Raw genomic sequence first — 17,014 nt, forward strand, 5'->3', positions numbered from 1 at the left:
GGCGGCTAATACTTGCAGCATTTGGAACCCAGGCTTCTGAGGAGTTTCGGGCCTTGTGGAGACTGCTGTAGAGATGCTGAAACAGGAAAATCCAACAGTACTCACACTTCTTGGGACAAAGAAGGAAAAGCCCGCTGATAGCACAGTGACTCCAATAGGTGCAGATCCTGCATGCGTCTCTGGTGTGTTCCAGCGTATGCAAAGCAACAGGCAAGTGACTGTCTTGTGAATTCATGCCCCAAAAGTTGGACATCAGATGAAACATTAATCTAATTCATCTTTATTAGTAAAATTTGGGAGTCAAATATTGGGGTAAGAACCTGAAGCATCAGAGAAGCAGACAACAACCACCAGTTGACTCTGACCTGTTCTGTCCTTCCACCTAAAAGGCCCAAGATCTACTCTCGGCTCTACCTTACTGTCCCCTCTCTGTCTACAGTCCTCCAAACTTCTATGGTTAATTTTGAACTGCTATGGACAAGCTCTACCTTTTACTCCAAGCAAGCTTTATTTGTCAGAACACAAACTATCACACACTTCTCTTGAAACATAATTTGTTTAGCTAGAAATTAAAAGGAGAAAGACAATCCTTCATATATTCTCTAAAACCTACAAAATTTAATGAAGACTTGGATTATAAGATGCATTTATAAGGTTGTTTTAAAAAAGGAAATATTTACAAAATGTAACATGGTTTTAACCACTGTCATGTTCAGTGACCAAAGAAATGCAGCTCTTTACAGCACTTTCTTAACCCTTCTGCTGAAGGAGTGATTTGTCATAGTAGTCAACAGCTCCCATGAACACCAGAAGTCCAATGAGTTCCACAAAAAGGAGATGATGAAGCTCTGAGTGAGACAGCCACAAAAATGCTACAGTCTGTATTTGTATAACAAGTTCAGAATTGATCAGCTTTTACCAAACAAGATTATGAAAATTTCCCCAAACGAATAAGGACAAAGTTGTTTCTCAAAGCTACTTCAGCCTGATCAAAGCAGCTCTGAGTCACTGTCCAACTGTTTTCATTTCTCTAGCTCTTCCTGAAGAATCCCGCTCTCCACATTCTTCTTCTTCAGAGGTGTCCTGCAAGGCTCTCTGCAGGAGTAGCTTTAGAGTGTTCCTCCAGAACCTATGATGTCTAATACAGCAAACAAGGAAATAAATGATAGGATTGGCACAGCTGTTGAAACAGGACAGAAATATTGTTATTGGATAAAAATAGCAAGACACAAGGTAATCAAAACCCTTAATCCATGAAAAGAGGAACCAGTACATGCATTAGGGCAGACCAAGGAGCAGGAAGACCAGCACTTTATACATGATGGTCACATTTAGCTTGGTTACAGGAATCCTGTGTGAGCCATAGAAGATAGTAAGCACTAAGGTCAAACTGGACCCCAAGAGAACTAAAAATAAAATAATTAACCATGCTACAGTGATGAAATCAAATGACTGACACCAGCCAGGACCAAGTGTATCAAATATGAGACCACATTCCTTCCCTTCCAGGAAGCTCAATAACAGGGATAAGACCCAAATAATGGTACATACAGCAGCTGATGTGTATCTGGGGTGATACTAGATGGGCCACATGACAGACATGTGGCGTTCAATGCTAATGGCACTAACCATGCTCAGGCCACAAAGATAAGCAAAATTTAGCACAACAAAACAAAACAGAGGAGTACTGATAATATTGGAGTGGAAAGTGTCCATGATTATATCAATACAACGTGCAATTTGAAAACACATGAAGAGAAAGTCAGCACCAGCCAGTTTTAGGATATAAACAGAGAAGACATTCCTCTGCATATGGAATCCCAGAAACCATAGCACTATGACATTTCCAATCAGTCCAATGAGCCCAATGATGAGGGAAAGCCAAATCACAGTATGGGACATGATGTTAAAAAATGAAATTTCAGTGTCGGTTCTTCCATTTACTGCTATGATGTTAGTCTCCCACTCTGGGGTGTTTGGATTTTCTCTTAAATCTCAATCAATGTAGCTGGAAAGGAAAAACAAGATATGAGCACATACAGTATAATTTTTCATTCTCAATGCATCTTGCCCTGTATGAATGACCTGGTCCACATAGAGAAGGAACAGGATTGTAGAGGCTGAGTAATTTATCAAGACCAAAATATGTGGAGCTTTAATTAAATCCAGTTAGTATTTCTTTCAGCTATCTACAAACCATGTACTTCACTGATATAAGAGTAGTTGGTAGTCCTAATACATACACCCAGTGATTTGGGCTGTGTCAGAAGGAAATTGAAGCCTGAACCCAACTTTTTTCCGACATTAGACTGGTTCATGTCTGGTGCAGGAACTTGCAAGCCAGAAGCATGACCATAAGCTGCTCTCAGTTCTGGCAGGGGAGGCTATCAACTGGGAAGATATATAAATGATGAATGAGAGTAATGAAAGGAAAGGCAAGTTGTGCTTAGTCTTGTATGAACAGGGCCAGACCTACAGGTTAATGTGACTGGGTCTCAATTTTAGATTTGAGCCTAGAAGACAGGAAAAGCCTATGAGGATGTTAAGCACTTTTCTGTTGTCTGTTGCTACATTACAAGTATCCATCTTTCCATAAAAGCAAAGTGAGTAGATGAGATTTTTTCACTTAAAAAAGGGTTAATGAATCATAAACTCCACCATAGATGCAAATTTAGACAAAGTTTTTTGTCAGAATTTTTGAGTGAATTTAATACCACAAAGTGTATGGAAATGAAGAAAATATCACTGCTCATGAATCTATCATTGTGAAATTCTAGTGTATTTGAGAGAATGGCATATAGTGAAGAGATGGATAAGATTGGACTTTATCATTCTCCAACCTGGAAATATCCAGTTATTGGCTGCAATAAGAACACAGAACAAGGCTGGGTGCTGGTGGCACACGACTTTAATCCCAGCACTTGGGAGGTCTACAGAGTGAGGTCCAGGCCGGGCTCCAAAAGAACACAGAACAGTGGTTCTTAACATATAGTTTGTGACCATTTCAGGTAATTTGTAACAATGAAAATATATCCTGCATATCAGATATTTGCATTTCATTTCATAACTGTAGCAAACTTACAGTTATTAAGTAGCAACTAAAATAATTTTATGAGGAATTGTATTAAAGAGTCACAGCATTGGGAAAGTTGAAACACTGATTTTGAATAATTAGGCATAGGAATATGAAATGAATTGAATTTCTAACATTCTTAAAGTGTTAAAAATTTAATATGGGGAAACAGAGATAAGGGAGGAAGTGAAAACTGTTCTAATAGAGGATATTAGGACACAGAAACATCTACAGTGATTGAGGACAGAAATGGCCTCTAGGAAAAGTATAATAGGAATTGTTCTACCATCCATGTTAGCTTACTTATTGAATACTAGCACTCTAAAGGCTAGGGCAGGAATAACTCCTGGAGTTCAAGGGCAGTCTGAAGTACATAGTGAATCCACAAAAGCCTGCACTGTGGGAGAAAGCATGAAAGCATGAAAATGAAAAATATAAGAAAACTTAGATTCAATATAAAGACCCAACAATATGAATACTGGAATGAAACATAGACTAAAGGACAGAAGAGTACTTTTGGAACTAGAACAGGGTTTTACTTGATACACAGGAGAATATGCATTTTGAAACAGGGGAGGTATTACAAGGGGACATGACAAGAAATAAACCCATATACAACAAACTATACAGAGAAATATCAAGGGTAGATGACACATGGAAAATTCTCATGTTAAGGGCTGAAGGGGCATATGCCACTTTATTTGCAAAATAAAACCTGTCAGAAAAAATGTTAGATTTCTAAAACTGGGAGACCATGAAAAAATATATTACCCATGCTGAGAGCAATGAACTGCAAATCAAGCTGCACACTCTTTCTGGTATGAAATATTAAGCACTTTTCTCTTGTCTGTTGTTACATTAAAAACATAAAAGGAATGAATCTGGGAAAGTGTCTGGTAGGGATGGAGGAAGAAGTTGAAAGGGATGAGATGCAGGTGAGAGAGGAGAGGGTAATCAGTGTACATTTCATACAGAAGTCAAATGATCATATAACAAAATTAATCAAAGAATGAATTTGTTTGTATGCCTGGGGCAGCACAACTTTCCTGCATCCACAGTAACATCTAGCTCTCGGTTCAGATTATTATTGCTGTTGACACTTCTCTTCACTCCTTGTGCTGTTCTTGAGTTTGAGTTATGTGTGACACATTTTGTAACTTTCCCTAAGTATATACATTACTGATAGATTATACTTTGTTTTTCTCACTTTTTAATATGAATGAGTTTTTAAGAAAAAGGATTATTGGATTTGCGTGCTTGTGTATTAGGTTGATTGGTTGGCTGATTGTCTTCATAACTAGGAAGCAGTAGGATATGAATTACAGTAGGATTTGATTTATCTCCTGCTTCAGCTTTTACATTCCATAGGGTAAAGAAATTTATTTCTCATTCGACAATTCAATGCATACTATGTGTCAACTTAAATTCACGTATTGCATTTTCTATGTCTATAATACTCTAGACTATTTCTGTCCCATGTGATGTTTTAATAGATTGGTTTCCTAAATACAGCTCCTGTTTGATCTTTCTTCTGTCAAAAATATATGAACTTTATTACGCCTTTGGTTATGGTATCACTTTTTCCATATTTTTGTTAAAGGGATATGAAATAAAATGTGAGAATATGTTATATATGATCTAAAACTGTGAATTGGTGGCACATATGTAAAATCTTATCAGTACTTGAAAGTAATGGCACTTAAGGAAATTCTGCCTCCAAATGTGAAGGTGAAAATTTCTTGAAGTAACTTGACAAGAGTCATAGTGTATGACCTTTTAGATTTTTTTGTGCTGAATGAATTGATAGTTCTGACCACATATCAACCAACTTTCAGTTATGAAAAATGCATCAGTGCTTTTTAAATCATCAAGTTCACTTATTCACCTAATATTTATTGACCAGAAGTGTAGTGCAATGCCTGTTGATAATAAAGAAGGCTATACTTTGTGGAGACAGAAATAAAATCTATAATTTTCATGAGACAGATATCGGAATAGATGAAAAACTCATTAGAAACAGGATGGTCGTTCTGTGTGTATTAGGTGCTGTGATCTAAAGAAACTAGAAATTTGTGTATTGCTTTCAACATTTTGTAGGACAAATCAAGACCCAAGTGTTTTTGATACTTATACAAGGATAAGGTGACTCTAGGGACGCTGAAATCACATTTGATTAATAGGCCCTGTAATGCTTAATTCTCAAGAAGATGTTTGTTATCTCAACTATTATGAGATCAGGGACCAAGAAAGAGAAAAGTAAAGGAAACCTTCCAAATGGATAAGAGCAATGTCTCTCAAAGCACATGTTTACCCAAAGCAAAGCATTTATCACTGTTGCACTGCTTTTCTACCTCCTCAAGGTTCCTTAAGAAGACTAGTTCCACAGTCACCCTCTAGAACAGTATTGTACAAAGGCCTCTAGGTAATCAAATAGAAGTTCTATCGCAGATGAGGTAAGGACATAGAGTTAAGAGTCAAGGCAGAAACAGCTTATACTGTTGTCACATATGCTGAGAAAAAAATAGAATCAATGGACATGAAGAAAAACCAAAGAATGTGCCCAAGTCGATCTGAACCTAGAAGAGTAGGGAACAATAGATGCATGAGAGCAGTTTACAGATGAGGAGGAGCAGTACCCTGAGCATAAGGGTCACATAAAGCTTTATCATGCTTATCTGCCTGGTACTTCAAAGGTCCTGAGAAGAAAAGGTGGCCAAAGTCCAGAGAACTTACAATAAAATAGTCATCCAAAGTCCTGTAATGAAATAATTTGACAGGTGTAATTCATAACCAACTATTTTAAGTATCCAGCCATATCATTTTCTTACATGATGCTAAGCACTAGATATATAATCCAGAGAAGGGTAAATGCTACCTGACCGATGTTTCAGATAGAATTACTGATCATAGATAGCAGAAAGACAGACAGTCAAGTCTCAGAAGCAATTACACTGAGCATGATAAGGCCTGCAGTGTAGGGAAAAAGAGACACAAAAGTAACAAACCTAGAGATTAAGACAGTGTTATATACAAAGTGATGGTGAATTTATAAATTGACACCAGATGATGTGGAAGTCAGCCCATAAAAGTTTGCCATATTTAGACAGAGACAACATCCTTGCTTACATAGAAGCCCAGTCGCAGAGAACAGTCCATTTCCTGCCAGCCTCGCCGAAGTGTTCATGGTCACTAAGTTGATGATGGGAGTCTCTCTATAGTTTGACAAAGTCCTATAACTAGAACCTTCAATACTTCCAACACTCTAACCCAATGTCCTCAGCTCTATTATGTCTGTAAAGCAAGACAAAGGTCTGAGCATGCTGAACTCTTGCCTAATCTCTGCTTCTGTCTTAGAAAAGGAGAAAAAAACTGAAACTCTCAGTCAACATTCACGGCCACTTTTAGTGTCTGGGTAGTCCCTTCCAAGTTATAATAAGGAAATCATGATGGATATGAAGATAATGTCACCTCTTGCTAAGAAAGATGTAGGGATCACTGTACTTTGTGAGTAAGAAATGGTTATGGGTTTATGAAGACATACACATATCTATATATATTGTTACAGGATACTAATTCCATGTACAAGTTAGAGTTAGTAGTCATGATATACAGACTCAACAAATGAATAATGTAAGAAAGGAAGGAAGAGAAGGAGGAAGTAAGAAAGAAGAGGGAGCTTCATCATAGTTGAAGATTTGAGCAGATGTCACAGAAATACTTTTGTAAGCACATTTTGAGAAGCTCATGCAGACATACACATTCTGATTACACTCCTTCCCCACCCTCTCTCTTTTCCCTCCCATCCTTTCTAGCCCCACCTTGTCCTTACAGAATCCTTTTCATATTGATCCCTTTTGTTTCTTTGGTACTCCAGAATTAAACTAGGATGATCTTTGGGTTTCCAACTAGCCATTTCAAGCTAGTAGGTTCCATAGAGCTCGATAACTAAATACAATGATTTCCTTCTTCCAGAATCTGATATCTGTCAATAGTTCAACAGCATGTTGCAAGGTGATAATGCATCTTCTCTATCCAAATCTGACTGTTTAGTCAGCCAACTAGTATAGGTCCAGTGCCACTACACACAACTTTTGTGACTTTATGATTGACATCTTCATGTAATGCTTATATGATGACATTTCAAAGCCCTTCTCCCTATCTTCAGTCCTTATATTATTCCAGCCTCCTCTTTAATAACATTCCATGAGCCTTATAGGAGTAGGGCAAATGTCTTATTTGGGACTGAGCCCTGCACCATTCTTTATTCTGAATATCTTGTGAAGCCGTATGTCATTGGATTCCACTCCATTCCCGGCAAAAACAGACTTCTCAAATAAAGGGCTGACTAGCATTTTTCTAAGCTACTAAGTATCAATATTTGAAAGTGTTTTAATAACATAAAAGGAGATAACAGCAGTAGGTTCCCACCTAGGGACCAAGATCTCCTCCATCATGGATTCTTGTCTTTATTCACAAGACTATGCATAGATCTCTATTTTGGAAAGGCATCCAATCCTACAAGGGGCCAGTTGGTTACAGACATAACAGTCATGTCACTATTGCACCAACAGGCACATCTTGCCTGGTAGTTTAGGAGTATATTTCGTAGAGTTAATAGCTGGATAAGAAAATGACTCCTCATGATTCCTTCAGTGCAAACTTCTTGTTGTGTGCAAAGAGTTCCCAATGTTTGCAGATGTGGCTAATATTGGTCATGAGCATGTCCACCAAACAAGAGATGCACTACATGGTGCTATTGAGATATAAGTTCATAGTTTATGAATGTGTTTAGTAATGAACTGTATTTCTGTACTAGGATAATTTTAAAGTGGTTGTGAAGACAGCAATATACCTGATCTATCAAGGTGAGGCAAGGCAATGTCAGGGGCAATTATTAAATAATTTTCAATAAGGTCTTATAGACCAGCCCGCTGTTTCCCTAGGTGAAGTAGGGGTGTTTTACTCCCAATTTAAATATTGGGGAGGAGAATTCAGTATGGAAATTAGTGGAAATGAAAAATGGGCTTATCAGCATGCTGGAAAAGACTGATGGTGACAAGATAAGCATTCAAAAGAAACAATAGTTTCAGCCTGGTAAGTGTAATAATCATTTAAACATGTATATTTGAAGTTGAATGAGTGTTTTCCAGAACTCAGGAGGAGAATAGTGTTCATATTATCATTTTCCTGGTAAGGAGAATGGGTCGAAGATGTGTCCCATAAAGTTGTTTCAAGGGGGTTGTATTACTTTGTTAGCCCTTCAGATACCCAGTATCTAGGTATCTTGGATAACTACACATGGAGGCGGTGACATCAAGAAGAAATGAGTGAGTCAAATCCAACACATGAGTTTTCACAGAAAATTTCTGAAATTGAGGAAGAGGATAGAAGCAAATGAGCAGATGAAATGTAAATAGAGCCAAATGATGTTGGCAGCTAGATGCGTGTAATCTTCCTTGCTTCAAAAAAGACAACTGTCAATCATCCACACTGCTGAGGACTAACCTGGAAGGCAGAATCTAAGGGGAAAGAAGTTGCATACTCTATGATTGATAAGGACAGCATGGCTGAAGCCTCCATCACATGCTCCCCCAGTCCTGCACTGTGACTGGCTAATTAGTTAAAGGAAAGCCACAAGATCTCTTATCCTCTCTCAGGCCAACTTTGTCATTTCATTCCCTGCCCTGAATTCACTTTGCATCTCTATTTATGAATGTGGTTTTGTTTGTGTCCCTTTCAATAAACTCAATGTAGTATAAACTCCAGACTTGTCTGGTGTTCATGGTTAAAGGAACATGTGCATTGGAGAATTTGAGACTTTGCATATAGTGATGTTGCTGAGATCACAAACTCTAGAGCCGATTCACTAACAGTTTCAGTCACCTATATCTATGTTCTGATTTGCCCATTACAAATGTGTCTTGCATCATGTTCCAAAGGAAAACCTTCCCATGTGTGTAGAAGGTGAATGCCAACCAAAGGGTTATAGACACTCCCAACTTCCCCTCACCATTCATCTTCTCCAACACAGTGATTCCTAAAGTATAAGCTATGAAAAATAGAAGAGTTATCGCCCTCTCTTCATACTGGATGACAGCATTTGGCTTGATGCTGAGAAATAGAAGTGGATAGAGGCTTTTGGAAATATCCCAAATCCTGGCTACTGTGAATGGATCATAGATTTCTCTTCCTCATACCAGAGTCAGGTGGAAAAAGGGGGAGATGAGACAAGTTCCCCTCAGATGGGTCAAGATCTAACAAACTTCTCTCCTTTCAGTCACTCTTGATATGTATAGAAACATACTGCATCACATAATTAACGTAAAACACAAATACCTACATACTCACATTTATTCACTTCCTTCCTTTCTGGAGGTATCTAAGTTACACTACATAAGAATACACAAGCAAACTGGTGTAAGATAGTGGGAAAAACAGTTTGTCATATTGGGATAGAGAAAGTGCTTGGATAATTCTTTCCAATAAAGTTCTAGGGAGGGAAACAGAGAGTGATTTAGAATTGACATGTGAAGCAACCTTGTTTCTAATTTAAATTTAAATTAAAAATTATATATATGTATATATAAACAAAAAAACCAAGTGAATTTAAGTTAAAAGACCTAACCCCCAAAAATGAAAAACTATTTGAAGGCTCCAGAAATACATAAAACACTTTTATTTTCCATTAGTTTCTTATATTTTCTCTGTACACTCTTCTGCATCCTGGTAAAAGACATCACTCTGCCTTATCAATGGCTTCTCAACCAGGCTGATTTCTCATTCTACATAGATATACTACATGTGAACTGTAGTATGGAAGAGAGCATCTTGGTATGATGATTGATGTTTTCTTTGCTTTACTTTTAATCCTATTTCTCTCTCAAAGAAACTCTGTCTCTCTGTGTGTGTCTCTCTGTTTCCGTCTCCATATGTGAGTGTGTGTTGGGCTATAAATCGGTTGTGCCATAGTAAGCCTGACTAAGTAACACTACCTTCCCAGTGGCCCATTCCCACAACAATGGGTACCTACATATAATTCTGAATTCTTATAAATTCTCTACATTTCTTCTGTCCAGGTAACAGTAGCTATATGAAATATGCTACATGTTTCTCTCAGCGCTCCCTTCCTTTTGGTCTGTATAGAAGAAAATCTCGGTTACTTTTTCATTTCCTGCCTTCTGTTTCTGTGGATGTAATAACAGATACTGAGGATGTCATGGAAAAAAGCTGTGAATAGAAAGATAATCAACAAAGTATAAGGACATTGCCGCAGTTTGGAGATCTTGCTTCGCTGGCGTCATCTCCTCCCAAAACCAGCACTAAAAATACCAAGCGTGGCCAGATTAACTGTGGCACTCACATAAGTGACTGCAGAAAGTGGAGTAATTTGTTTAAGCTTCCGGGTCGGGGTGAAGAGCAGCCACCTGCTTCACAGAATGGAGACAAGGCAGATGTGGAGCCTAAGGGAGTGGTCATGAGCACATAGGGCCCACTATCGCCGAATTAAGGAGCCCAGAGCATCACGTGGGCACAAGTTTCTTACTGAGTAGGAAACCATTTATGCCACAGGATAACATGTTGGATTCTCTGGTGCCCAGGTCGGATGAGACACTGTTTCCCTTTACGGCTCTCCTCACTCAGAAGACAGAAGTTCATTTTAGGGTCAAGTAGTGACCTGCGCTTCCTGGCAGCTCTGAGCTGCTTTGGTGAAGGAAGCCCCTTCTAAGTGAAACTTCTAAATTTCTTCTGGAGGAAGGAAGGAGGATTCTGAGGCTCTGATCAGCTGAAGCTGCCTGGAGAAGACGCTCCAGATTTACATGTCTTACTATAGTCAGATCCTGCAGAGAGCACTAATACTGCAGTTTTCATGAGTTTCTTTCCCGCTGGAGTGGTCTTTTTAAGGTGCAGCTGTCCCTGAGTCTTCCACATTCCTGTAAGTAATCCTCCATCCACACTCTACAAGTAATCCTTCACTCATACTCATGTAAGACACTCCAGAAAACTAACTGGTCCACCAAGCTGAGCTTTGGTAGAACAGTTACTTTGCTCTTCATAGGTTCCCTGGATAAGTACACGCCAATCAGTATCTCCCCTAGAAAGTTACACAGCTACCTGATGTCTAAACATGGCCATCAGCATCAAAGCAGAGTTTGAGAGGAGAGTTCATGGGCCCTGCAATGAAGACAACTAAATGTATCCAGCACTCTGAAATGCAAATGACCCTCTAGGGTCAGGAGTTTAATGTTAAGGTTTGAATATGGAAAACACTCTATGGATTTAGATGCTTTAAATACTTCTTCTCCAGATACTGGAGCTTCTTGGGAGAGATTGTAGGAATGTTAGAAATCCAGAATATACTGAATAAGTAAGTCACTGGAAGGAATGTCTTGCCCTTCCAGTCATAGTCTGCACCCTACTCTCTTGTACTGTGCCCTTCTGATTCTGCTATGTCCTCTCACTTCCATTACATTTTGTTCAGGTACCTAGTACCAAACAAGCATGGACCAAATCAATCAAAACATGATTATAAGAAAACTGTTCATTTCCAGTTATTGTTTAAGGTATTAGATCACAGTGAAGCAAAAACTATTCTAGCGCATTTACTTCTCAGTATACAATGAACTCCCTTTGCACTGTGTGAAATGCAAATATTGTGGTGAATAATACAAAAAAGACTGTTGAATTTTGTTTATTATTGTTTTAAGGTTTTCCAAGTGTATTTTAAAAATGCATTTGTCCTGTAGTTATTCATGGAACTCTTGTCTGTGCCTCCTTAAATGGTATATGGAACTCTACAATGAACTGTATGGTTCACAGCTTTTCTTATTAATTTTTTTAAATTAAAAGAGTCTTATTTTACATACCAATGCCAGGTCCCTCTCCCATCCTCCCATTCCTGCTAACAACCCCTATCCCATCCCCGTCCCCTCCTCAGGGAGGGTGAGGCCTCCCATGGGAGATAATCAAAGTCCACCTCATCATGTGGGGCAGGACCTAGGGCCTCCTCCATGTATCTAGGCTAAGAGAGTATGCCTCCATAGAGAATGGGCTCCCAAAGCCCAATTGCATACTGGGGATAAATACTTCTTCCACTGTCAGAGGCCCCATAGACTCCCTAACCCCTTCAACTGACACAGACATTCAGGGGGCTTGGTTCCATCTTATGCTGGTTCCCTTGATGTCAGACTTGGGTCCATGGAAGCTCACGGGGGTTCAGAGATCTTTTATACACTGGAATTTTTATTGTGAATTGAGTATCATTGCTATTCTAAATATTCGTACACTTTGTGTATAATTCTGTGTGTGTGTGCATGCGTGTGCACCTGCGCATGTGAATCTGCATCTGTGTGGTGGTAGAGCACTGGATTCCCACAGCTGTAGTTATAGGTGGTTGTGAGGTGCCTGGTGTAGATGCTAGAACCAAACTGAGTCTTCTGCAAGAACAGTGTGTGCTTTTAACTGGTGAGTCACATATCCAACCTGGTCATTTTGTGGTTCCATGAATGTATCTTGGGTGTTGCTTACGTTACAAGGACATCCATTTTTGTTAAGTTGCCAACCTCTTTGCATCTGCACTCTCATAACTGTCTCTAATGACCTTTTGCGTTTCCATGACATCAGTGCTAATGATATTGTTCATTTGAGTCCTGTATCTATTTTTCTAGATCTGTATAACTGAATGTTTTTAATTTTGCTTCTCCTATCTAAGAAGTTTTTGTCTGGTTCATCATCGCTGTGCTTGAATCTTCACCTACTTGCGTCTTCCCTGATATTTATCTCTATCCCCTTCTATTGATTTTGATGTGGATCTTCTTTCCTTTATTCTAACTCCTTGAGATGCCCAGATATTTTTTCAATATTTACTTATTTGTGTATGTGAGGGGGTGTTGAACACATGCTAAAGGCCACCTGTTGAAAAGAGAGCATCATTTAGTGGTCCATTCTGCCCTTCCAATGTGTGGATCTCTGAAAAGGAACTCATGTGGTCAGGCTTGGAAGCAGTAGACTCTCCCTGAGCCAGTTCACTCTCATATCTACTTTCCAGTAGACACAAATGCTATGATTTTATGATTGACAGCACCATGCCATGCTTATAGGGTAGCATTTCACAGCCTTTCTCCACATCCCCAGTTCTTATGTTATTTAAGCTTCTTCCTTTGTGACATTCCCTGAGCCTTAAATGGGTAGCAAAATGCCTTGTTTAGGCCTGAGCCCTACATCATTCTTTATTATGAATAACTTGAAGAGACTTGTCAGAGAAATATTGGGAGTAGCATTTTTTCTGAGTTGGTAAACAAACATCAATATTTGAAGGTGTTTTGATAATGTCAAAGGAGATAACAAACAGCAGTAGGCTCCCACCTAGGAACCAAGATCTCTACCATGGGTTCTTGCCCTCATTCACAGGACAGTGCATGGGTCTCTATTTTGGAAAGACCTCAAACACAACCATGGAGCACTTGGTTACTCATATATATATATAACAGTCATGTCACTGTTGCATCAATAGGCACATCTTGCCTGGAAGTTTAGGATTATATTTCATAGGGTTGACATCAGGGTAAGAGAATCACTATTCATGACTTCTTCAGTGCAAAATTCTTGTTATATGTAAAGAGTTCCCTGTGTTTGCAGATGTGGCTCATATTGGTTATGAGCACGTCTTCCAAGCATGGAGAAGCTGTTTATGGTGCTACAGAGATCTAAGTTCATGTTTATGAATTTGTTTAGTAATGAAATATATTTATGCTACTATTGAGAAGTTTTAAGAGATTGTGGGGAAGAAGTTTTAAGCAAACACAGCTAATGTATGAGTGTGATCCTGGACAATGTCAGGAGTAATTATTAAATGATTTTCTCTAAGGTCTTATCATTATTATAAACGAACCCATTGCTTCTCCTACATGTACTGAGTGGAGTTTAATTACCAATGTACATACTGGGGAGGAGAATTCATTAAGGAAATTAGTGGAAATGAAAAATGAGCCTATTTGGAAATAAGGTTTTCAGTCACAAAAAGACAAACACAGTTATGTACTCTCTCATATATTGATTTTGGACATGAAGATGGGGTGTGTCAGCCTACAATCCCAGCCTTCTCTGGTATCCCAGAGAAGGGGAATGGACCGGATATCCTGAGAGGATTGGGAGCATAGGGGTAGAGACAGGGATCTGGGTTAAAGTGAGGGGGGAAAGAGAAAGTGAGAAGAGGCCATGGGGGATCAGGAAAGTTGACATGGGGAAGCATAGAGGAGAGCAGCATGAGAGATACCATAACAGAAGGAGTCATTATAGGTTTGAGGAAATATCTGGCATTAATGAAATTTCCAGAGATCTATAAAAATGACATCAACTGGCAATCTAAGCAATAGAGAAGAGGCTACCTTAAATGCACTTCCCTGATAATGAGATTGATGACTACCTTGTAAGACATCCAAGAGTATTCATCCAGTGGCTGTTGGAAACAGAGGCAGACACCCACAGCTAAACACTGAACTGAACTCATAGACTCAAGTTGCAGAGAGGGAGGACTGATGAGCAAAGGGGTCATGATCAGGCAGGTGAAACCCACTGAAACGACTGACCTGAACAAGGGGTAGCTTATGGACCCCAGACTGGTGCCTTAGAGACCAGCATGAGACATATCCAGACCCCTAAATTTGGTTATCATTGAGGAGGCTTCAGCAAGCTTTGGCGCCTTGGGTATTAAATCAGTATTTATTCCTGGCATCTGAATGGATGCTGGGAGCCCATTCCAAATGGAGGGATGCTCTCTCAGCCTGGACACATGGGGCCAGCCCAGGCTCTGTCCCACGTGATATGGCAGACTTGGGAGATCCTTCATGAAGGACCCCACCCTCCCTGGAAAGTGGGGATTGGATGGGGAGTTGGAGGGGTTGGGGAGTGGGGGAAGAGGGGAGGGAGAGTGAACTGGGATTGACATGTGAAGCAAATTTGTTTCTAATATAAATAAAATGTTAAAAATTAAATGAGTGCTTCTCAGAGCCCATGACTAAACTATTGTTCATATTCTTATTTTACTGGTAAGGAAAGGGGTAGAAGAGGTGTCCACAGGACATAAACTTGTGTCCATGGAGCTCTGTCACTTTGTTAGTCCTGCAGATCCAGTATTTAGGTATCTTTACCAACTTCACATGGACAGGGAGACATAAAGGAAAAATGAGTGAGTTAATCAAATGCAAAACGTGTTTTAAAGGAAATTTCTGAAATCAAGGAAGAGGACACAAGCAAATGAGTTAATGAAATGTGAATAGAGCCAAATGATGTTGGCAGCTAGATACATATGATATTTCTTGTTTAAGAAAAGGCAACTGTCAATCATCCACACTGCTGAGGACTAACATGGCAGGCAGAATCTAAGTGAAAGAAGTTGCATTCTCTTTCAGAGATAAGGAAAGCCTGGCTGAATTATCCATAGCATCTTCCTCCAGTCCTGCACTGTGACTGGTTAACGAGTTGAAGGAAACCCATGAGATCTATCCTTTCTCGAGTCAATTTTGTCTTTTTATTGCCAGCAGTAAATGCATTGTATTTCTATTTATGAATGTGGATTTTGCTCATGTCCCTTTCATCAAACTCAATGTCCTATAAAGTCTAGACTTGTCTGCTGTTCGTGGCTGTAACCACAGATTCCAGCCTCTGTGCATTAGAGAATCTGAGACGTAGCCTACAGTGATACTGCTGACATCTCAATGTCTAGAGTAGGTTCAATAATAGCTTCAGTGACTTGGATGCATGTGATAATTTACCCATTACACAGCTATGAGAACTGTGACTTGTGTGGTGTTCCCAAGGGGCCATTATCTTTGAAACCACCATACATCTCAAAATATGTCTTCTTTTGAAACACTGTGATTCTTAAAGTTTAGCCTGTGGACAAATGAGCAAACTACTCAGGCTTTCTTTAATCTAGCATGTGGCTTGATGCCTACCGTTAAACCGTGTAGGTCATAAAAGTACTCTCATGAGTTAATTCTCCAATGCTACCTTGTGGAATATAGAAGTAAAGCTTTAGTCATCAGGCTGCATGTGAGAGTCTCTGTCCCTGAATCAGCCATAAATAAATATTGTGAAGAATGTCATGCCAGGACAGAAAATGAAATGTATTTATGAAAAAGTATTCAATTAAGCCAAAGAAAAGCAAAGAAACTTGAAATGCAAAAGATCAAACTATTGAATAAGGATGAGAATGTAGCTCATTTTGCCCGAGGACCTGTGCTCAATACCCACAAATACAAACATAAATGAGTGAAAGGTCCCAAACACATAAGAGCAATGTAGTTTTCAATAATAATCTATACATGTGATTATGCAATTAAATATGCATATTCATTCAGAAACTAAATAAAGAATGCTCGTCCCTGAGAACTAAACCAGATTTTTATCTTATACCCACTGATGGGTCTATACTCCACCCTCACCAAAGAGACTTCTCCTTTCAACAGACAGAGACAAATACACAAAACCAAAGTCAATCAAAATGCAATTGTGGAGTCCTAATAGATACATCTATAATGGAACTTGTGCACCTAAGGTATTGATATCATTGTAGAACAGGTGAGGCAGTTGGCAGAAAAATTTTAAAAGCAGAAGGTTCTAGAAATTTGCTGGGAGATTGTGTCTCAGTTATTCAAAGTTACATCCAAATATTCTTACCAACACAACTGTTTCAACATGAGCTGAACAAAGACAGCAATAATACAAATGCCAAACTAGATGGGAATATGGCCACACATCCTCGACCCAATGCAAGAAACTACATTCAAATAAGGAATGATGAGAATGGGAGAAATGATCTTCCCCTAGAAATAGAACACCAGCTGGTTATCCAATACAAAACTGTCAACTGTGAAAACAACTATCATATAGACAAGGCACATTGTATTTAGTAATAAATGTATATGTATGTATGTAACAACA

At 39.0% G+C, this 17,014-nt stretch overlaps 1 pseudogene; it reads right to left on the reverse strand.

Moving 5' to 3' along the window:
* Positions 1–928: 928 nt before the first annotated feature.
* Positions 929–17,014, reverse strand: part of LOC121134807 — a 30,020-nt pseudogene continuing 13,934 nt past the window's right edge.

The sequence above is a fragment of the Mesocricetus auratus genome, unplaced genomic scaffold (assembly GCF_017639785.1).
Source record: "Mesocricetus auratus isolate SY011 unplaced genomic scaffold, BCM_Maur_2.0 Super-Scaffold_100030, whole genome shotgun sequence".
NCBI lineage: Eukaryota > Metazoa > Chordata > Mammalia > Rodentia > Cricetidae > Mesocricetus > Mesocricetus auratus.